Source organism: Tenebrio molitor, chromosome 6, assembly GCF_963966145.1.
Source record: "Tenebrio molitor chromosome 6, icTenMoli1.1, whole genome shotgun sequence".
NCBI classification, from domain to species: domain Eukaryota; kingdom Metazoa; phylum Arthropoda; class Insecta; order Coleoptera; family Tenebrionidae; genus Tenebrio; species Tenebrio molitor.
In genome coordinates, this window is record NC_091051.1 from 5,099,915 (window position 1) to 5,123,758 (window position 23,844).

The 23,844-nt window shown below is 36.3% G+C and overlaps 1 protein-coding gene across 4 annotated transcripts in view; it reads left to right on the forward strand.

The window, feature by feature from the left end:
* Positions 1–23,844, forward strand: part of Dop2R (dopamine D2-like receptor) — a 151,466-nt gene that overhangs the window by 114,510 nt on the left and 13,112 nt on the right. The gene's annotated exons all lie outside the window — the stretch shown is intronic.

The window sequence follows — 23,844 nt, forward strand, 5'->3', positions numbered from 1 at the left end:
CAAAATAACTAAAATGCAAGTTTTAGATTTATTCTAGCTGAAGAATTTTTCGTAAAATATCCTGGAGCATTCATCCTTTATTCAAATGTTTAAATATGATTCTCATAATTTCTGCTTTTATTCCAGTACACAAAAGTCTAGAAAACTTCAAATTCAAACTCAGAACGCTATTCCGGCGCATCCACCATTTAAGTCCAGCTGCAAAGAAATATATTTTGATCATTCAAATCAGAGAAAATTTTGCGGATTTCTTTACTATTTCCTTCACAACTAGATCAACAAGATATGATGATTTGTGAATTTTATCTATTTCTAGAGACATGAAATGGGTGCACAAATTTTAATCACGAGCTACTGGCTTCATGTAGAACACGGAAAAAATATTTAAAAAATTCTATGTCAAAAAATAAAATTTTAAATTTTTTTTAAATTGCTGTTAGTTTTTTACGTTGTCCTACAACCTCGTAGGTAAAATTTCGGCACATTTTAAAAATACACCCTGTATATCTTGTTTTATAAAATGTACGCTAATGCGAAGTAACCTATAGGAAATATGCTTTGAAACAAGGAAACCGCATTGGTGTACGTTTTATAAAATATGATATACAGGGTGTATTTTTAAAATGTGCCGAAATTTTACCTACGAGGTTGTTTGACAACGTAGAAGACTAAAAGCAATTGAAAAAAATTGTAGCCAGTAGCTCGTGGTTAAAATTTGTGCACGCATTTCAAAAACACCCTGTATTTACGCCTATTTACGCCTAAATTGTTTTTAATTAAAAGTGGAAGTTTTTTTTATTACAACACCATCTCTAACACACATTTTCAAATCTCTACCCCGTTCTAGAGAAAGCAAACATAATGGTATCGTCTTAAAATAAATATTGTAAATATTCTGACGCATCCACCATTTTTGTAATTTGTCCAAAAAAAATTATAATTAAGATCAGAAAGTTTCAGTTTTGTTCGTGTTCACAACAAACTTTGTAAAATACAAGTTTTGAATTTAATCAAGCTAGATACAAGAGAGATATTGATTTTTTTTCATATCCCGCCACATCCATTAAAATTTCAAATTATAATTTCTGTAATTTTGAAATTTAATTCAACCCTGGAGGTAACGCAGATATGTTTAAATAGTTTTTTTTAAATAGCGAAATAAAAACAGCAACGAAAGACCAAAAGAAAAAATCATTTGTAAACTGGTTTGCTCTCCACAACCCGTCCAATTTATCGCTGTCGAGCAAAAATTAAGCGACGCACCTTGTGGCAAAGAATCTGCAACCGATTTTTCTTTAGATGATTTTAATGCGGAAAAGATGCGCCCCGCATAAATCCATACCGATCCTGCAGGTTTGGGATTAGTTGCGAGACCGGATTTTTCCGGCACCCTTCCGGTATCGTTAGTATTAAAAGGAGTCTCACCTGGGATGTAAATCCGGACAAGTGGTGTTCCTCGCAGTTTATATGCAAATAAAGACGAAGTTTACGGACGGCATTAGGGTCCCCGAAATCAAAGTTATTTAAATATTTATACAAATAGGCTTGTAGCTAGTGTGCGAAGCTGCGGTCGGTGCAAATAGCAAATTCTTGATGCAAAGCCGGACCGGAGTTACAATCAATTAAATATAACGTAGCCGGAGTCAACTTTGATTCGTCGCGCTTAAAAGGGTTGTTTTATCTTGTGTGCAATACATTAGGCAGACCGCAAAGTTGCGTAAGCGTAACTAGACGACACCAGCAATAACTAGGATTTTTGAGAGGGCCACCTCGGGGGAAATTATATACAATGCGGCCGAAATTTAATCCCTCCTCGCATTAGGGCCGCCATAAAGGCGAGCAATACCCAGATTTAGGTAAATAGTTAATTTTACAAAGGCGCTATCAAGGTCTGCCGCTGGAAGCACTATATAGTTTCTCCTGGTCCTCGGGCCATTGATGCACTCCAGATAGACGTCATTGTTAACTGCGATTACCCCTGGGCTTCAATTGTTGATGCCCGCATTGTTACTGAAATAAGATCTCAGACTGGTACTCGAGAATGACTCACAAAAGGTCGACGAGTCCTGGAATCGGGATCCGTCCGTTCAAAAACTTTCAACGATTCATTGTTTATTGCGCGATGCTCACAAGACGGAATAATCGAACACTCGACCCGAAAAAAAATTTTTAAACTTATTTGTCACCAGTAATATCAAATTTAACAATCTGTTTCTTTCCGGAAGACTCCAAATACAGCGTTTCCATTTTTTTCCTCCCAGACGTTGGCTTTATACATTTTTTCATCGTGAGATCAAACGTTTTTTATCTACTTTTTTTCAATGCGATCAAACCTGCAAACCACAGCTTTTACTTTGTATCTAACCTCAAAAGCAATAAATTTGTCGCTGTTTCCCTTTCTTAAAAATTCTGACGCGTGAAACATGTTCCTCAACTGATATATTTATCGGCGGTTTTTTTTGAGAAGGATACATATTTATTTACATTATTTTTTTTTATTTTACGGTAACAAAATCTAAAAGAGAGAGTTTTTTTATTTATCTAACTCAAGAAGTCACGCAGACATTGACCAATTAATATTTATTTTTTCATTATTTTCTGGGAATTTTAATTTGATTCGCGACTTCCAATTAAATACAATTGTCGAAATTTTTCACACTTATCTAGGTATTGGTAAGGTACATTTAATAATTTTTTGATAATTTTTCACTTACAAACAAAGCCAAAAAAAATTTAAAAAAAGGAGATCTAAACCAAAAAGTCAAATTCCGATTTTTATACCGATTTCAAAACGATCGGCTACTAGTGAATGATCCTTTTGTTGGCAAATTATACCATTTTGCCAAACAAATTGTCCTGGTAATGGAGAATGACTCACAAAAGACCGAAGAGTCCTGGAATCAGGATCCCTCCTTTGAAAAACTTTCAACGATTAATTGTCCATTTCGCGATGCTCACAAGACGTAATGACCAAACACGCTAATCGAATTTTTTTTTAAATTTATTTAGCACCGGCAATCTGGAATTCAGCAATTTGTTTCTTTCTGGACGAGTCCCAAGAAAGTATTTAATTTTTTTTCTTACTGATATTGGCTTTTTATTATTACCGTTCTTTTCTTTATTTTTTCATCGTGAGATCAAAGGTTTTTTTACCTTCATATCTAACTCTTTTTTCGATACGGCGAAACCTGCAAAACACAGTTCTTATATTTTATCAATCTCAGAAGCAATAAATTTGTTGCTGTTTCCCTTTCTTAAAAATTCTGACGCCTGAAACATGTTCCTTAACTGATATATTTATCGGTTTTTTTTTATATGGATATTTACATTAATTTTTTTACTTTACGGTAACAAAATCTAAAAGAGAGAGTTTTTTTATTTATCTAACTCAAGAAGTCACACAGACATCGATCAATTAATATTTATTTTTTCATGGGGGATTCACCATTTCTGGGAATTTTAATTAGATTCGCGACTTCCAATTAAATAAAATTGTCGAAATTTTTCACACTTACCTGGGTATTGGTAAGGTACATTTCATAATTTTTTGGTAATTTTTCACTTACAAACAAAGTCAAAAAAATAAAAAGTAAATTTAAACCAAAAAGTCAAATTCTGATTTTTATACTGACCTAAACAGATTCACTTCCTTTGATTATTTATGAAATCAGCAGAAAAAAACACCAATTACATTTTGAATTCATTTTATGGCAACGTTGTAAATAAGAGGCTTCGAAACGGTCGGCTACTAGTGAATGATCCTTTTGTTGGCAAATTATACCATTTTGCCAAACAAATTGTCCTGGTAGTAGAGAATGACTCACAAAAACCGAAGAGTCCTGGAATCAGGATCCCTCCTTTGAAAAACTTTCAACGATTAATTTGTCCCTTTCGCGATGCTCACAAGACGTGAAGAGTGATGACCGAACACGCTAATCGAAAAAAAAAATTTTTTTACATTTTTTAGCACCGGCAATCTCGAATTCAGCAATGTGTTTCTTTCTGGACGAGTCCCGAGAAAGTATTTAATTTTTTTTCTCAGTGATATTGGCTTTTTATTATTTCCGTTCTTTTCTTTATGTTTTCATCGTGAGATCAAAGGTTTTTTACCTTCATATCTAACACTTTTTTCGATACGGCGAAATCTGCAAAGCACAGTTTTTACATTTTATCAACCTCAGAAGCAATAAATTTCTTGCTGTTTTTCTTTCTTAAATATTCTGACGCCTACATCATTTTCTCCAACGCATATATCGACAATTTTCTTCGAGGTATTTGCGTTTATTTATTCACTTTGCGGTAGCACAGTCTGCAAGACAAAGTTTCTTTATTTAACTAACCCAAAAACAACAACACCAGTAACATTAATTTTGTTATTTTGAGACAGTCATTTACATTTTTTTTTTCACTTAGCCGTAGCAAAATCTACAAGACGTAGGCCCTGTTTCTGGAAACATTTTATTTGGCCAGTTAGTTAACTCGCCGAATAATACAAAAATCATGTAATGTGATTGGTCACTTTCTAGCGTTTCTATAGCAACGCTTGATTTAACCGGCCGTTAAGTCATCGGACCGTTCCAGAAACCGGGCCAGAGTCTTTTTATTTAACTAATCCAAAAAGTGACAGAGACAAGACCAATTAATATTTATTTTTTATTTTTCACTTTAGTATTTATAATTGCATGATAACTCCTAGGATACGAAATACGTAAACTTGTCCATAACAACCGGGGAATAAAACAGGGCGTAATAAGAATAAGCGGGCGTAATGAATTCATAACGCCCTCATCAATTCATAATTGCAAAGATGCCAAATTTATTTATTTTTTAAAGAACACGTATAGTGAAAAATAAAATCTTGTATGCACCACGGCGTCACCGAATGATTACGCCCATCGAACGATATCCATCTCTCGGGCTAAAGCCCTCGAGCTGGATTCATCGTTCTCCGGGCGTAATCATCGTTGTAACGCCCTTGGTGCATAAATAGCTATTCCAGACGCATCCACCAATTCGGCGAATTTTAATTTTTTTTAAATTAATTTTTGAGATAGAAAACATCGGTTTTCAATCTTTTTTTCTATTAACGCGAAACACGTAAAATATATACAGGGTATTTCACGAGTGATAATGAGTCCGGTGGAATAGAAAATGCAGCCCACAATAAATCAGGAGGGAAAGCCGGATATTTATCGCCAGGTCCAGGTTTACGTTCCAATGTATTATGGGTTGCATGTTCTCTTCCGATGGGCTCAGTATCACTCGTAAAATACCCTGTATATTGTTTATAAAAAATCTCTATAAAAATCTACAGAAAATTTTTAAATTTCGTTTTGCAACGTTAAAAATCAAAAAGCATTGGAAATTACCTGTAACGTTTTCATTTATAAAAAATCTACACGACAAGGTTTTTTTTAAATTTAATTAACCCAAAAATCAACAGAAACTTATTGGACTAATTTATTTATATTTTTCCTGGCGCATTCACCATTTCTTCTAGATGTAATTAAAAAAATGTAACACAATTTTTGAGATAGAAAATTTCCATTGTCTTTTTTCTCTCAATTAACACGAAATGCAAAAATGTAGTTTTCAGATTTTACACAACACCAGTCATATAGAATGTATCGATCTATTTCCTTTTGTAAGATCCCGACAAATCCACCGCTTCTTCCATTCATAAATTGGTTATTTTCATTGGCAACGTCCGAAAAATGGGTTGACGGTTTCTTTTATTCAATTTGTCACAATAAAGTGCACAAAACACAATTCTTTCTTGTATCCGCTTTTTAGGTGATACTTTAAAAAAAGATTTCCACCTCGTTTTAATTCATTTTAAGTGCCATAAAAATCCACTGCGAAATTACTTAAAACAAATTGTCCTGGTCCTCGACCCGACTCACAAAAGGTCGCCGAGTCCTGGAACGAGAATCGTCCTTTGAAAAACTTTCACCGATTAATTGTTTATTTCCCGAGCCGTAATAACCGAACACTCGACTCGAAAATCCGCAATAAAACACGCCTCATTTTTATTGGAGCTAATTAAAGCCGTCCCATGCAAATCCGCCGTCTCCAGCTTCCTAATAAAAATTTTATAACTCGGAATGATTCGCGAATTAGTCGAAATGAAAGTTTTTGCTCGTGTTAGAGCAGCTGCGATATTAATTTCGGCCGCTTACGCTCCTGAAAGACGCATCATCGATCCCATTACCAGAGCGTAATTGCCTTCATTACCAGAATTCAGTCTTATTTCGGGTTTGTTGTTGATGTTCCTCCGGGATCCGGCTCACACGCGAGCACTCCAGATGCAATTTGGAATTATATTGTGACGTCTTAACTGTGAGCTGCTGCAACATAATTGCCGGATTACGGTGGATTGCTCGATAATTATTCATCGAGGGGATTGTGCAGAGTCAAAGGGATGGAGTGGCGACAGACGGCTCGGTAATGCGCTGTGGTACCCGTCGGAGCAATCGCGTGCTCGGCACAGGCAAAGTTTGCAAATGTCTGATACGATGCTGTTTTTCACACATTACAGACGGATTCACTCGATAACTGCTCCACTCGGACAACTTCAATCTTACTGGAGCGCCTTTTGAGTCCAATTGTCCCTTTTAGCAACTCATACTGTGATCCAGCCGGAACAAGTACACAAGGAAGCGGCACTAAAAGCTTCTCTTTCTTTTTTGCTTACTGAACTACGTTCTCGACAATCTTACAATCTCATCAAATTTAGTTTTAATTTTTCCCTGGCGCATCCACCATTTTCGCAATTAATTATATTTTTAAATTTAATATTGGAGGTAGAGAGTTCTGGCTTCCTTTTAATATTTAATTAAATTTGGCGCATCCACCATTTTCTATTTACTTTATTCAATTCGATATTGAATTTTATTTATCTATCATGAAGCAATAGAAATCTCGACAAATTATTTTTGAAGTGAAAACTTCTTTAGACGGACCACATAGGTACATTTTATTCCCGAACAGTGAATTAGTTTCATGCGACACGCTAAAATCGTTCGCAACACGTTAATAAAATCGCAATACGCAACACGCCTTGCTCCTGATTCCTCCATAATAATATAATTTATAGAAAACATATTACTTAAAATCATAGGCGTCATAGAAGTTTTCACTTCTGTCGTGAGGTCTTAAGCACACACTTTTTGTTTCTCCCGGCACATCCACCATTTTTCTAATTTTCAAATTCGTCCTTTTTTCTTTCCTTTTTGAAATAGAAATTTGTGGTTTCTTTTATCATCGCAACAAAATCTACAAAACACTATTCTTTCATTTATCTAACAAAAGAGATAGCGACTAATTAATGTTTTAATTTCCTCCGACGGCAACGCAACCACTATTTACGTTTTTTATTTTCTTAAATTAATATTAGAGATACAAAAGAAGTTTCTCATTTCTTTTTATTGCTAGAAGATCTGAAAAATACATCAGCACAAGACAGAACACGACCAATTAATATTTATTTTTTCCAGGCGCATCCACCAATTCCGCGAATTTAAATTTTTTTAAAATTAATTTTTGAGATAGAAAACATTTTTTTTTCTATTAACGCGAAACACGTAAAATGTATACAGGGTACTTCACGAGTGATAATGAGCCCGGCGGAATTGAAAATGCAACCCACAATACATCAGGAGGAAAAGCCGGATTTTATCGCCTCCATGTCCAGGTTTACGTTCCAATGTATTGTGGGTTGCATTTTCTATTCCGCCGGGCTCATTATCACTCGTAAAATACCCTGTATATGGTTCATAAAAAATCTCTAATAAAAAAATTACAAAAAAATTTAAAATTTCATTTTGCAACGTTGAAAATCAAAAATCATTGGAAATTACCTGTAACGTTTTCATTTATAAAAAATCTACACAAGGTTTTTTTTATTGAATTAACCCAAAAATCGCGTTTACGTTTACGTTTTTTATTTTCTTAAATTAATATTAGAGATACAAAAGAAGTTTCTCACTTCTTTTTATTCCAAGAAGATCTGAAAAACACGTCAGCACAAGACAGAACAAATTTACGGACCAATTTCTCTTAAATATCATTTTTTCAACATTTTCTTTACTGATGATGGAAATTCGCTAATTCTCTTATTTACTTTAACATATTACACCAAATACAGTTTTTTTATTATCTAATTTATTAATAATTTAATTATCACGAAGCGATGCAGGTTTGTCGAATTTATTTTTTAATTTAATTTCTCAGCGCATTTTTTCCTAGTTTTCAATTTGAATTTTTTTTTATTACTAATGTCCGAGATAGAAATTTCTGATTTCTTTTATGTACTTACTAAGAAACAATTTCCTCATTTACCTGGCTTAAGAAGTAAAATAGATAGCGACCAAGTAATATTTTAATTTCTTCCGACGCATGCACTAATTATTGTATTTTTATTTTTTTAACTATTGTTAAAGTTACAAACTTCACAATTCTCCCTTCCTCTCATTCCAGCGAGGTCTGCTAGGCACAGCTTTTAGTTCTTATCCAGCACAAGACAGAATGTATAAAATATTTCTTTCTTATCTCGGATCATCCATTTCAAAATTTTTATTGCTATTGTTCGAAATCGATATTTGCTTTTTCTTAAATTCAATTTGCAACAACCGAATCCACAAAAGGCAGCTTCTTCCATTTGCGTAACTCGAAAAGCAACACAGATATGAACTAACTTATTTTTTGTCTCTCCCGGCGCATCCACCATTTTTGCAATTCCTCATTTACTTTTTAATTCCTATTAAAGATAGAAACTAGAAATGTTTTGTCTCTTTTTCATTATGAAACACAATTTTTATATTTTATCCAGCACCAAAAACAACGAATTTATCGACTTACTCATTTCCTAGGTATCAATGTCAATGCTCATCCGGCATTTTCCCTTCATTTATTATCTGACGTTGAAAATTGCCGTTCTTTTTATTCGCTTTACCACAACAGAATTTACAAGAAACAATGTTTTTTCATCTCTCTGGCTAGCACGAGCCATATCGATCCATGTATTTTTAAATTCTCCCGGCGCATCCACCATTTCTTCCAATTTACCAATCTTTTTTTCATTACTAATATCCAAGATAGAAATTTGCGGTTTCTTTTATTCGCTTTGCGGCAACAATTTCAATGAGACACAAATGTCAAAAATCAAGAGAGATATGGACTAACTTTATATTTTTCCGACGCATCCACCATTTTTTTTTTTCTAATGGTCGAGATAGAAACTTGCAATTTCTTTTATTCGCTTTGTCATAACAATATCTACAAAAGTTTTCATTTATCAGCCGCAAAACACGGCACAAGTAGAAATTAATTTAATTTTAACTTTACCCAGCGCATCCACCACGCTTACAACTGGCCAATAAAAAAAGAAAAATAACATTATTGATAGTTTCCACGTGGTTTTCTTGTTCTTTTGAACACCACAAAACCTATTTTTATTTCCCAGCGCATCCACCATTATGCACTCCACAGTGTCGTAAAGAATGTCCAAAACAGTGATGAAAACAAAACTGGAGATAATTTTAGCACAACGCCCTTTCGCACAGCTCTCGATCCAATAGCCGCGCAGACTTCGTAACTATTTTCACTCAAGTTGAATTAACTTCAGTGGAAGTTTCACAACTGGGACAATAATCATTTTATGTTTGTCGAAAGTAAAAAACCGTGAGCTTGGCAGTTTAGTTTCCTGAGCAAGAATACCCGAGTCGGCTCTCGGTTAATACCAATGTAATTAATTTACTCCTATCTTTGCGTCCTGACTCACTGTTCCTCCCGCCTCTCTTTTTGTCATAACTCCCTTCTCTTTTCTCCATTCATAACACTATTTGAAGTTGACGAACGTGCGAGAAATACACCGTCGCTCAAAATTTCACGTATCCGTGCCCTGAAAGTAGAATTTCCCCTGTACAAAACAATCGCCTAATTTTATTCCCGGGTACTTCCATCGACGAGCATTCTTCTCCCTCCTGTCTCGTATAAAGAAAACCTGTCGGATTTAATTCCGGCGTCCCATTTGCGAGATGGAAATTTTTCACTTGGCTCTGGCCGCTGCTAACCCTTCCCGCGAAGATCGGGGTGTCGCCTATGATTGATGACGTCACGGGAGCGGTCTCAGCTGAGTGCGACGTATCAGTGCTTCATCGCAGTTAGTCTTGATTCTGGCTGATGTCCTCCCGGGGGAAACTCCTCCCGTCCATTTTCGAGAGAGGATCAAACGTCCCTTTTATTTTCCGGGAAGAGGCGCCATAACTCATATCTCTTCGACTTTAAGGCAATATCGCGCCCTCCGCGCATTTATTCATCACCTACACATGACCGCCTCTCTATGGCGAGGAGAGTGTCCTCCGGAGCGGCTCCGGGAGAATATTCCAAATCCGGGGACTTATTTATGCACGAGCAACAGCCAGATTTAGGAAAGAGGGTGTCAATCGCGCAAGGACGGTAACTGGAGTTTTGTAATGAAGCACACGTGGGCCCTCGGAAAATTCATCTCTTAATCGAAGTTATAAATTTTAAAATGTTGCGTTTCCGAAGAAGACGAGTCGAAATTGAAGCGGCAAAAGTTGGGGAAAGGTTAAGCTGGCACTTTCGCCACGTCCTCCGAACGTGAAATAATTCTGCTGGTGTTTATACAGGCTGTTGCGAAACTCCCGAATTATTAGAAAACTTAATCCAACTCTCGAGGCCGTAATTCAATACACTTTCGTCGAATCGAATCGATAATAAGACGGCGGCTGTAAATAAAGCGATCCCGCCTAATCGAATTATGAAAAAGTGCGCCGCCATTTTTTGAAGGACAGGGGCGAGGATCTAGGACTAGAGAAAAACGTTACGGAAACGTTTTTGTGGAGGACAAGATTTCATTCGAAGCGGTGTAGTTGCTAGAGTTTAGACTTGAGAGGCGTTTAAGGGCGCCGCGAAATATTACAATTTTGCGTGATTTACGCCCTTTCAAAATTTAGTAAACACTGGGAATTAATTTTTTTGTTTATTTAATTAACGCAAAAAGCAACAGAGATTAGGTTAGTTTATTTTTATTTCTCCCGGCGCATCCACCATTTTTGCTACATTTAATTAGATTTTTTTTAAATGATATTTTAAAGTAGAAAATTGCGATTTTCACTCTTCTTTCAATTAGGACTAAATAAATAAATCGTAGTTTTTATTAATTATCAATCAATTTTTTTCTACAAGAAAAAATAAATTGGTTAAATGTATGATACGGTCTAGCGAGCCAGTTATAATATTTGTACTGACGGAATTAAGGCGAGCAAGTAATTTTGAGCTGGGCACGGCGCAAGGACGGCCCCTGGGCCCGCTCCTGTTCCAGCAAAACTTATCAAAGTGCTACATCGCTTCCGCTGAAAAGAGCAACCCTGCACTGGTAATAATTAACCGGGGCCTGCTCTCCGAATAATTCGTAATAAATTTGGCTAAACACGAGGCGAGCGTATTGTTGTAAGTTAGCGTCTGTAGTAAAAGCAACCGGGAAATAAATCTTCATGGTTTCGGTGCGAACATGCACCAACAAGAACGAACCGAATTACTCAGATCTATCACTTAAAGTGAATAACCGTGTAAGTGCTAAGTCAACCCTGACGCGTCCCTCAAGAAATGCTAATACTTCGCTATCCAAATCAGGACGTTTGTAATGTCGGCCGGCGGCGGCAAAAAAACAAATCGAATTAGGCGGCGTCTTCATCAAGCGAATTATTCTCGAATTATCTGCGTCACTCTTTGAACACGCGGTCTAATCTCCGCCGCCCGGGAGGAAATATTTCCTGACAAAAATGGCGCTTTTTCCGCCCTTTGTCAGCAGGAAATCCAACCCGCAGTCCACCAGGAACAATACCACGCGATTACGCACTGCGCACAATTCCACCAACGTTCTTAATAATCGTTAGTATGTGTAATTATAAACATTTCGGGGCCAACTATGACCCCATACGTTGTTCCATCGCAGCCCCGGCCCGGGAATTGGGTTATTTGACCCCCGAGGGTTAAGATTTGGGATGGGTGTTAATGTTTGCTCGCCTCGAATTTGCACAAACAAGCACGTTTTTCCACGAACTGTAAAAAATTACGATCACCATTGTGGCGCTTGTAAATTGTTTATAATCTAACAAAGCGGCTTCCGCGGGCCTCGGAAACGTCACCTTCCGGAGAGACTCGATAGAGCTGATAGCAGAAGGGTGTTGTGTCCGCTTGATGGACGAATATTGGAGGTGAAGCACATGTTAAATGTGCTGATTGCTGCTGGAGTTGGACGAATGGGAGTTTTTTGCCGGAAACTGACAACACAACTTCTGCGAGCTTGCGAAACTTTCTATCGCGATAGAATTGTTTCGTGGAAACCGGAAAAAATAAACGGTTGGGGGGATTGTGGGGGTCGCAGGCGTAACCCGTGAGACATTCTGTCTGGCAATGTACAACGTCTTAATCTGTCGTAACGCCAGTCTGACAAATTAATTCTTTTTAGAAGACACAATTTTACTTGACATTTCGGGGACTTGAGACATTTAAAAATACACATTATCGCATTTAATAATAGTACCGTGCGATCGAAAATAAAATAAAATCGAGATGGCCATGATTAATACACTTCAGTTGGCAGCACGTAAAAATTTAATTCAAATGTCATTACAATGGTAATTGTCATTATTAATTATTGACTATTAAAATTTGTTATTACAATATGTTCACTTCAGAGCAACAAATTTTCATTGTCCAGTGTTTCTTCAGCAATGGAGAAAGGCTTGGTCCTATTCGACACCTCGAGTTTTTGAGGAATTTCAACAAAAGTTTCCGGACTTTCAAGGCACTTAACCAACAACTTGCCCAGAAAGTTTACAAATGCGTAAACATGTTTTTGGAAACAGGTAGTGTTCTGCGCAAAAATGGCAGTAGACGACCGACAAAAAGATCAACTGAAAATATTGAAGAGGTTGAACAAAGAATTATTGCAGAGATTAACCCAAGAAACTAACCTGTCATTTGGTACAGTTCACTTTATCCTTGAAAAAAAATTTGCACTTTTTACTCTATCGTGTGTCTGTTGTGCATGAAATTACCCCTTGACAATAAGAGCCCCCACAACCGACAACAACCTCTCTGGATAATATTGATTGATCGATGATCGTGGGATCTTGGGTCGATTTATAAACAAGCGGCGTGCGCGTGCTCACCCTTGACGTTAAATAAAAGTGCGGGAGTTTTAAATCTCATTGTTTCATTACACTAGCTGGGGAAATTCTTTTAGAACCGACAGGTCACACAAAATTCTTTATGAAAATTAAGATGTCAACATTCTCAAAATCACTAACCTAACTTTTAAGACGGACATCAGATAATTGAAATCTTAACGAATTGCCAACTGAAATTTTTGGTCAGCGCCTACTCTAATTTTTTTTTTTCGGTCTCACGGTACAATTCGACAAACTCACCATTACGTTTAAATATGTACCGAGTGACTATAAATGATTGAAGGAAAATAGTGGATTGGCAGCACTGATGCAGTTGGTGGTGGAAGTCTTCTCGTGCATCATCTGTCAATCATTTCTATTTAGGTTAAGTTAAGTCACGAAGTACATTGTCGATTTAGATTTTTTTGACGTTTGTTTCAATTTTAAAAATTGCGTGTGTCATGCCAACGATGTTGCCAACTAAAGATTTCAAATGTGTCACCAACATAACAAAATAATTTTCAATCATTTATAGTCACTCGGTACTATGGCGGACAATAAATTTAGGCCGGTCTGTCATTGAGTTGACATCAAAATGTGAAGCTGGCATTATGTTCAACTAACCCCATTTTCGATTTTTGTCATTCTTGTCATCGTGACAGCGATAATCAAAATTAAAATTGCGAAAAGAAGCGTGCACCAGAGAGAAGTGCTACTACAAATCAGTTATGCTAGTGCGTCATGATCTGTAAGTTACGAAAAAGGCGAAGGAAACGCCAAACAGCTTGAAAACCTTCAGTTTGACAAACTGACACATCAGTCATAATGACAATAAATGGTCGCTTGCATTGACTTTTTTGAAATGTCAGAAATTTGCCGGCCTAAATTTATTGTCCGCCATAGTATAAGAAGATCTTTACAAGGATTGCACGAATCTTAGAAATTATGGAAGTTTATTAAAAAATAAAGAGATACTTTCAATGCTGAAGCAAACTGTTATAATGATCTCAGTAGTAATAAAATTGCAAATTTTCTGCTCTTACCATCCGAGTTGGATTTCTCTTTCCAGGGACGGATAACGTTTAATCAAATATAATGTTTAGATAGCGACAACAAATCCAAATAATTTTTTTCCTGAAGTTTTCTTCATCTTTGCTTTGTCTTTTAGTTTCTCTACTAAACCAATTTCGTAGGTTACGCGTTATGACCAGTAGAATTTTTTCCCGAAGATTTTGATTAATTCTTATTCTTATTACTTTCCTTTTTAATCGATGAACTCTTTCTACTTTGACAAAAAATTTAACCCATTGACGTTAGCTTTTTATCGCTCTTATTCTTTTTTTTCATTTTCTCATAGTGATTTCAAATATATTTTACCTTCATATCTAACACGTCTTTTTCGATACGACGAAACCTGCGAGACACAGTTTTTACATTTTATCTAACACAATAACAATAAATTTGTCGTTCCTTTCCTTTCTGAAGCATTCTGTCTGACACCTACGCCATTTTCTCCAACTTATATATCGGCAGTTTTCTTTGAAACATTTACATTTTTTATTCATTCTGCATTACCAAAATCCACAGGAGAGAGTTTTTGTTTAACTAATCCGAGAAGCAACAAAGACAGCGAGAATTAAAAACTTAGTAAAAATCATTAGAAATTGCCTCTGAATTTATATCTACTCGTATTCTTAAGAATACAAATTTACGGGTAATTTCCAAAATCTACAGGGCAAGGTTTTTAATTTAATTTACTTAATTATTTTAATTTATTTTCTTTATACCATACTGTTATTAGGATTTATCAGTACTTGATTGATATGATACCTATAACAGACTAGGCCGTTATTCAAAATTATCAGACCGAGGCCGTTATTTTTGCTACCGTTGCTACGGTTACGGCATAGATGACAACTAAATTTAATTTTTGAAGTAAAGAGAAATGTCAGTCTTACAAATAAATCATCGTTAAATGTTAAGTATTATTGGTATAAAGAAAACTATAAAACAACATGCGGCCGATATGGATATAACAGACTCGGTTGATTATACCTCAACCATGTCTGTTATATAACCCATATCGGCCTAATACCGTTATATACTATTAATTAACCCAAACATCACCAGAAATTGATATTTTTATTTTTCCCTGGCGCATCCACCATTTTTACTAAATGTTAAAAAAATTTAATGAATTTTTGGGATAGAAAATAGTGGTTTTCTGAGTTCTTACGGCTAACGCGAAACGCATAAAACACGGTTTTTAGATTTTATGTAGCACCAATAATGGCGAAGTCATCGATCTATGATTTTGTTGAGATTCCGGGACATCCACAATTTTTTTTCCAATTCATAAATTAATTTTTTCTTTGCTAATGTCCTAAATAAGGACTGGCATTATTTTTTCTTGCACCTACTTCAAAAAACAAAAGAGATATGGAATCATCCGGCGCATCCACCATTTTCAAATATATCATGTTTTCATAAATTCTCAATATATCAATTTGGTTTCTATTTCCTTTTTCTTACAACTGAACCTGCAAAACACAGTTTCTCCGTTTTAACCAGCACCAATAATACTAAAGTTTGTCGTTCCTTTTCCTTGTTAAATGTTCTGATCCATATACGAGACCATTTTCTTCAACTCATATATCGACAGTACAAAATTTGCGTTATATTTATTTACTTGCGGAAACAGAACCTCCAAAACAAAATTTTGTATTTATCTATTTCAAATAACAACAGAGATATAGATTTTTATTTTCCCGACGCATCCACCATTTTTGAAAAGCTTTCCTTTCAAATTTTTTTTTAATTCAAAAATCACAATTTTCTGTCTTCTTCTTTTCAACACAATACAGCTATAAAACAGTTATTAAATTTGATCTAGCGCTGTTAACAACGAATTTATCAAACTAAATAATTCAAGAAAATCTCGGCGCATCCACCAATGTTTCCAAATTGATTATTTTAATTTCCAATCACCAAGACTACAATTTGCGGTTTCATTTATTCGATTTGCCACAACAAAATGTCCAAAACGCAATTTTCTGCTTGTGTTAATTTCAACACGTAACAGAGAGAATGCATCGACTGCATTTCTCGGCGCATCCACCATTTTTACTGAATTTAAAAAAATTAATTCATTTTTGAAATAGAAAATACTGGTTTTCTGAGTTCTTACGGCTAACACGAAACGCATGAAACACGGTTTTTAGATTTTATGTAGCACCAATAATGGCGAATTTATCGATCTATGTCTTTGTCTTAGATTTTGTGACATCCACAATTTTTTTTTAATTCAAAAAACAAAAGAGATATGGAATCATCCGGCGCATCCACCATTTTCAAATATATCATATTTTCTTAAATTCTCAATATATCGATTTGGTTTCTATTTCCTTTTTCTTACAACTGAACCTGCAAAACACAGTTTCTCCGTTTTAACAAGCACCAATAACACTAAAGTTTGTCGTTCTTTTCCTTGTTAAATGTTCTGACCCATATACCATTTTCTTCAACTCATATTTCGACAGTACAAAATAGAGATTTTTATTTTCCCGACGGATCCACCATTTTTGAAAAGCTTTCCTTTCAAATTACTTTTTAATTAAAAAATCACAATTTTCTGTCTTCTTCTTTTCAACACAATACAGCTATAAAACACAGTTATTAAATTTGATCTAGCGCTGTTAACGAATTTATCAACCTAAATAATTCACCCTAAATAATTCAACAAAATTCCGGCGCATCCACCAATGTTTCAAAATTGGTTATTTTAATTTCCAATCACCACGACTACAATTTGCGGTTTCATTTATTCGATTTACCACAACAAAATGCCCAAAGCGCAATTTTCTGCTTGTGTTTATTTCAACACGTAACAGAGATATCAAAGCTTTGACTGCATTTCCCGGCGCATCCACCATTTTTTAATCTCACTTACTTCATTCATTATGAAAGGCACAAATTTGCACATTTCTGCAGTTTTTGTTTGCAACTGAACCTGCAAAACTCAATTTTCAAATCTTATCAATTTTCTTTATTTTTTAGTCTCCCGGTCCATCCGCCATTGTCGTCTTTTAATAAACGATTCTGTCTTTCTTCATAATTGCTTTTCTTTTTTTCCGAGGCTAACTCGATTCATCTATCAAAGTTAAAACTACACTCCTTACACCACAGACTCTTTCAATACTTATTAGACCTTGATGATTTTTTTGTGTTACAATTAGATCCATTTGCATTTTATTTCTTTCAAACAAAAACTATTCAAAATTTCAACTCTTTGAAGCAACTCATCTCAGCGGCAAGTTAAAGCTAATAAACTAGAAAAACGTGAATTCTCTCATTCGATTGTCTTAACGGTATTCTTTTGCCCCTCGAGCGCCGGCTCATCTTTGCTAACTTCTTTGGCGTCGGCGTCTTGAACTAGATATTTGCATTCGAGCTTGTTTGTCTGTTTTTGTACACGCATTCCGGCGCAACAATCGCGCCTTCGCCATTAAATTTATGTGAAAAACCCTCAGAAGCGCCCTTTATCCTCTTCACGAGACATCACAGTTACGAAATGAAATTTCTGTTGAAATGTGTGCGTAATTAATTGCGTCTTTGGAATTTTTCCGTTTTTTGGCCATCTACAATCCTCCATCACGCACGTTACCAACAATTCACAGCGTTTCTTTTGTAAGCGCCCCATCAAAATAATCACCGATGGGGCTCGGTTCCCCTGAAAAATTGAGACGTTCGTGCTCGTTCGAATCGTCCAGGTCGGATGTTGCACCCTGGAGATGCCGTAATTGTTGATTACACTTTGACCTTAGCGTTTATTCGGACGCGGCGGCACCTGCGGCTCGTCCTTTATCAGGAAGACCCGTATCGTGCGCGTTCTCCCAGGAGATGGTATCGCGCCGACATCAAACGAATCATGTTGCACACGGTGTGATTTTAACTCGACGGCCGTAAATGCAATTTAGCCAGGACGAAAAATGCGCCGTCAGCTCGCCTCAAAGCGCCCCACAAAGCCGTTTACAAGAAGAGCAATTGGAGTTGACGTTTTCTGCATGTCCGACATGTATACAATTTGTCGACGCGGTCGGTATCACGATTGTTCTGTAATTCGCCGAAGAGCCGAAAGGGAGAGCAAGTGTTTTAATTAAAAGCCGCCAGACGGTAATCAAGACCGATGGGAAAACTTGGACATTTTATTTATTTAATAACGGAGGGGCGGCGGATCGCGGGGACTAAACGCTCATTCAGATAAGCTCACATCAACTGCGCCATTCATTAAGACGATTGCCGTTTTTGCCGGGGCCGCTTCCTTTCATCTCGAGGCCCACGCGAAAGGACTTCAGATTGCCGACGACTACCTACGATAAAGGCTCTTTTATCGCCGATTTCTCGACCGAATTCGCGACCCGGTTCCAATTCCTAATGGCCCTTCACTGTTTCCTCCACCAGGACCTGTCTTAAAAAGTGCCACCCACGCAAAAAAATCATCCGTTATTACTACATTCTCTCCGAGAGTACAAAAAAACACACGACCGGTACAAATCGCTTCGTTAAACCTTGTTGGACACCGGAGGAAACACGTAATTGTTTAAACAATTTTTATGCGTTCTGAAAATTATTTTTTTAGGCACCCTTAATGCAAACAGTAATTTTACGTACTCACAAGCGGACGAAAAGTAACTCTTTTTCGGGCACTGACCGTGGCGCCATCTGTTGGTCTGTTTTGTAAGTTAATAACGAGACCGACAAAACCGATAATTGCTCTGTGAACATAAATTATGTAAATAAGAAATTGTATTGTACAGTTGGTTGCCAAAAAAAAAACGGGGGCTGTCAAAATAAAATGGACACATTTTCACAATTTTTTCATAGTGTGAAAACTTCTTACGAAGGATAGGTTAGAATTAACGTCAAAATTCAATGACATTTAAAAAAATTATTTCATAGGTATTGTCAAGTAGACAATTAATTGACAAATGGACAAAACCAAATTTACATTAGGAACATTTTCGTTTCCCGTTTTTTTTTTTGCAACAAACTGTAGTACATTTCTAGTTTTGCTGGCAAGCTGAATAAAAAAATTGTTAATATGTATTGATAGATGTATCTATGTATTTGAAAAAAGTAGATACAAAATAAATTTGTAATTTTTCCAATGATGATGTCTTTTGCTTTCGTACGATCACCTAAAAAATTTAACGTGCACCTCTGCCAAAAAGTGCCTTTTGTCCTCGCCTGTTTTCAAACCTCGGCTGCGCCTCGGCCAGAAAACACAGACTCGGACGAAAAAGATGCACTTTTTAGCCTTGATACAGAAATAACTCTTTTGGGGCTTCATTCGTCCCAAACGAAACAAATATATCATACTTATCTGCTAAGGATATACCTATTTCTTACATTTTTTTTCCATTATATCCCTTCTTGACACTTCAAAACACTAAAAAATAATAATTTATTCTGAATTCCTTATGACTCCTCTGGAGCAAGACATTTTCCCGCAACTGACCCAACACGACAAGCTGACAGCTGCCAATCCCTCTGCAAGTCTTCCACCCTGAAGGTTTTCTTCCATTTCCCGAAAAGCATCCCAAAATAACTTTCTCTCAAGACTTGGCCTATTCCTTCGTCCTCAATTCACCGCCTCCGTTTTCTTAAGATGTACCCCTTGGACAATGTAATTTGATGAATCTCCTGCGCTTTAAAGCTTGCTCCGGGCAATTTTGTCCGCTTTACAAGGCGCCATAAATTAGAGCCCTGTCGGTATATTTTCAATTACAGTGGCTATTAACCGAGACCGGTGCAAAACGATCAACCCCGTTTAAGTGTGGAGAAAAGGTGAGGGTTGCACGGCGGTGTCTCGCTCTCCGTCCGATTCTCCCGTCTTGGAGATGGCGAAGGAGAGGGAGTACAACTGGCGGAAACCGAGCGATTTACGGAGCTCTGAAACGCTTTCATAAACATGTTATAGGCTTGTTTACTCTCCGAAGGGAGAGAAAAGAAGGACTCCATTACAATAATTACTATTTCAGACGTGGTGCGGATCGATCGGGAGAAAAATCGTGAGGGGACGATGCTAGGGCTATTAAGCCGCGGCCCCATTAGCCCCTTTGCGTCGCCTCCATTATAAATCATCCTAATTAATAATACAGAAATAATTCGCTCAACTTCCTGCGAAATTTCACGAACCCGACCTGCTGTTGCTCTGGCCGCTCCATTACATATTAATTAGTTGGCGAACAAGTTGCGATTATTTTGCGTTACGAGACGATGAAACGCGCCCTCTGAATTTCGATGGGGCCGCAGCACATGCCGATTATCACGAGGGCCTGTTCTGCACCGATCGCCAATCGATAGGGTTGTTGTTATTAAACTTGCGCAGGTTCCCACTTTTATAGTAAATTTGTGGCGGCGATGCGAAAATACGCAGAGGCGCCGCAGAAATGAAACCCGGACTCTCCGGATCAAGAAGTGATGGCCAGCACCGACGTAGACAGTCATCGCCGCTTAATTTTGTAAGCCAACAAGCTCGAGAAGACCACTCAGCCTTGACGTGTTTACGTAAAGCTTAACCGGAAGAATTTGCAGGGCGCGGTTTGCATTGCTGAAACGGGAGCTTGTTAACACTCATTGCTGGATAATTCAGTGCAAGCGGCGACCAGCCTTCCGGAAAATCCGGTGGGATTTTCCGTGAAATAATTTTTAAATAGAATTGATTCGGCAATCATCTTGTAGCTTTTGTATGTCATTGTTATATGGAACGTGCAAATTGGATTATCCCAAGCTAAAATAAAGAGAACAAGGACAATCAAGATTGCATTAGTGTCGAACGAATGATTTGTTTGGAGTGTGGCCGAAGGCGATAATACAACGACGTACGTTGCAAAGTTTGCAAGCTGGAACCTCAATTATGACAATAAAAATCTTTTACAGTCGGAGATCGTATCGGGAAAGCGCTGAAGGCAGTGGCGTAGATGGGAGAGAGTCAGACAGACAATTTTTCACTGCACTCATTTTATATGATAATATTTTTATTTAATAGTCATTTTTTGACCTGTCCTAGTTTGGACGTTAAGGTGATTGGGACATTCGCTAAGTTAGCAGAATGTTGCGCGTCCCCACACAACATACGAAGCAAAGTGTTGTTGATTTGGAAATTATTGGCAGATGACCAAATAATGCTTTACATCGCTTAAATAAATTTATTTCTCTGACTATTTTTCTTTTACAGAATCCGAAAAAAACTAGTCAAGCTGTTTATACATAAAATAGATCATGAATTTTAAAGAGAAAAATTTTGGCGGGAGGCAACATCTAGATAAGCTTTAAGCTCCGATGAATTTTTTTGCTTCGTTAATAATTCAGTGACAGTGCCAATACAATCAATATTACAATAATATTCATTTTAACGGTGAAATATTTATGCTTCTCTGTTTTTATTCAACTATTGCAGTCTAACTACAAAATTCTTTAAGTAAACAGGATGTTGCAATTCACCACACAAAATACAATACAGTATATTGTACAGGGTTATTATAAATGATTATAACATTGTAGTTGGCTGGGCGATTAATTGTAAGTGTGCCGCTTTACATACACACGTTTCTACATAACTAGTCTGTCTTATGTTACGAGACTAGCGGCACATCTAAAATGTGTGTGGTTTTCTACGCCAACTACGATGTTATAATCATTCATAAAAAAATATTGTGTAGTTTTGTGCTTCATCCGTTTTTTTTTTTACAAACTGATTTGAAAATGATGAAAACGTGACCAAATAATTGTGTTGGTTGCTGAGATAAATGTATTTTTTTGGCGATTTGTCGTTTGGACAGTCTGAATGAAACTAGTAGAGCTGTTTAAAGAAAGATAGTAAACTTTCAAGAGGAAAAGTTTTGTTATAAAAGTGTGGAGGGATGCGAAGAGACAAAGGTCGTACAAGCAATAGTCAGAGAATCTTTAGTCTTCAGTGGATTTTTGTTTCGTTTTGTTAACAATCCAATGACAGCCTGAAATTCACTTGAAACATTTTTAAAATGCAGAACAAAGGAACAACTATCATGCGTTCAAATGAAAACATGGGCTGAGTAGGCGTTGAAAAAATTAAACCATTTGGAACAGTGTAAAGTTTGAATTTCCCGCCGTTTGACACAAATGACATTTGTTTACGTTTAATCGGCACATAATTGAATGTTTGTTTTTAGCAAGCGGTGCCCTTAGATATTTCCTTCGAGAATAGGCTGAATCGTTAGTTATTCGATTTTTAATGTTAAACATTGCAAAGAAAGAAAAAAACGGAAACATTTTTGGTTTACAAATTTTAGGTTAGATGTCAACATGCTCTAATTACAACTGTCAATTTACACATTAAAAAAACAAAACAATTGACGGCTTCCAACGCCTCCCCAGCCCAGGATTTCATTTGAAGACCCGATATTATCTGACGGGTTAATTGATGAATGAATGGAAAAAAAAATCGTTACGCATGGTCGGGTGACATTTTTGGACCTCCTACGCAATATTTTCATTCAATGAATTAATGCGTTTTAAATTGAGTCAATAAAAATGTTTGCAACGAGATTGAAACGGTCAACCCGTTTTATTTAAATTTGGATAAAATGTGCAGTTTTGAAGTGAATAATTAAATGTATTCATTTAATAAACTAATAGTTATTTACTCATAATATTTGTTTATAAAATGTGTTGTTGGAAACAAATTGACAAAAAACTGCGATGTATCCTACCATTAAGGATAAAAGAAAATTGTCATGTTCCTTCTAAATTTTTTTATGGTTGATTAAAACAATCGCCGTCTTGTTATTTTCAATATGACATTTTCATCCAAACTTGAAAAGAAATAAAGTACAAGAAAACAATTTGGTTTCAACGATTTCCATGTTTGGAACCCAATTTGATAAGTAACAGTAATATGTAGGAGTTTATTTACGAGTTCGTGTGTAAATTGGGCTTTTTTTATCCAATTTACATACGAACGAGTTGAATACAACGTTTTTTTGTTCGACGAGCCCTCTAAAGGCGCTCCAAATCGCTTAAAATCTTTAAAATTAGCTTGACGTTTCATTTTGACAAGTTGTGACATTTATCAAACTCCGTTCACACAGGAGAAAATTCTCAAATTCTGACAGTGTCGAACAACAATACCATTTTTAAACGTATCGTGTGATGATGTACAGTCGCGAGCAATAAATTTTGATCGTCAAGGTCATTCTTTGACGCAATCGAAAATGCTCCATTGTAAAACAGTCGTAAATATCATAACCTATCATCATGTTGTATGACATTAATTGTCATTTTTTTCTCAATTTTTTGACACTTTGTTGGCGTGGGCATAATCAGGCAGGGAAATTTTTTAAATTTGTGACAATCTAACCAAATTTTGAAATGACATTGACGACCAAAATTTATTGCTCGCGACAGTACATCACCCTGTTATTGATTACGGCAGCGTATAAAAAATAGATTACATTAAGAATACATATAAAAAATGAAAATGCTGCGTTTAATTATCCGGTCGCGAACTTTTCGAATAACCCTGGTATTTGTTAGAATTAAAAAAACAAGTTTGTTCTCATCAAAACATTACTTTGATGATCTTTTTCTCTAACCAAGAATGAAT